The sequence below is a fragment of the Trichomycterus rosablanca genome, chromosome 5 (genome assembly GCF_030014385.1).
Source record: "Trichomycterus rosablanca isolate fTriRos1 chromosome 5, fTriRos1.hap1, whole genome shotgun sequence".
NCBI classification, from domain to species: Eukaryota; Metazoa; Chordata; class Actinopteri; order Siluriformes; family Trichomycteridae; genus Trichomycterus; species Trichomycterus rosablanca.
Window position 1 is genome coordinate 48,273,402 of NC_085992.1, and position 1,176 is coordinate 48,274,577.

The window sequence follows — 1,176 nt, forward strand, 5'->3', positions numbered from 1 at the left end:
GATCACAATCCAGCGTTACATTTAATTACACTATTTAAAATTGTACATTAAAAACGCAAAAATCCCCACAACAGTTTAGAAATGTTTAATTAAACGTGGATTTATGTTACTAATATTATAACAAGTGAGAACTAAAAAAAAATCAAAAGTATTTGGACACTTCTTTTACTTTTACTTTGTTGTTGAACTGCAGCCTATAGACAGACAGACAGACAGATAGATAGATAGATAGATAGATAGATAGATAGACAGACAGACAGATAGATAGATAGATAGATAGATAGATAGATAGATAGATAGATAGATAGATAGATAGATGGGTATATAGACAGACAGACAGATAGATAGATATATAGACTGATAGATAGATAGATAGATAGATAGATAGATAGATAGATAGATAGATAGATGGGTATATAGACAGACAGACAGATAGATAGATAGATAGATTGACTGACTGACTGACTGACTGACTGACAGACAGACAGATAGACTGACTGACTGACAGATAGATAGACTGACAGACAGATAGATAGACTGACAGACAGATAGATAGATAGACTGACAGACAGATAGATAGATAGATAGATAGACTGACAGATAGATAGATAGATAGATAGATAGATAGATAGATAGATAGACAGACAGACAGACAAACAGATAGACAGACAGATAGATAGATAGATAGATAGATAGATAGATAGATAGATGGATAGACAGACAGACAGACAAACAGATAGACAGACAGATAGATAGATAGATAGACAGACAGACAGACAGACAGACAGATAGACAGAGACAGACAGATAGATAGATAGATAGATAGATAGATAGATAGATAGATAGATAGATAGATAGATAGATAGACAGACAGATATATAGATAGATAGATAGATAGATAGATAGATAGATAGATAGATAGATAGATAGACAGACAGATATATAGATAGATAGATAGATAGATAGATAGATAGACAGACAGATATATAGATAGATAGATAGATAGATAGATAGATAGATAGATAGATAGATAGATAGATAGACAGATAGACAGACAGATATATAGATAGATAGATAGATAGATAGATAGATAGATAGATAGATAGATAGATAGATAGATAGATAGATAGATAGACAGACAGACATAGATAAATGACAGACAGATAGTGGTCCAGG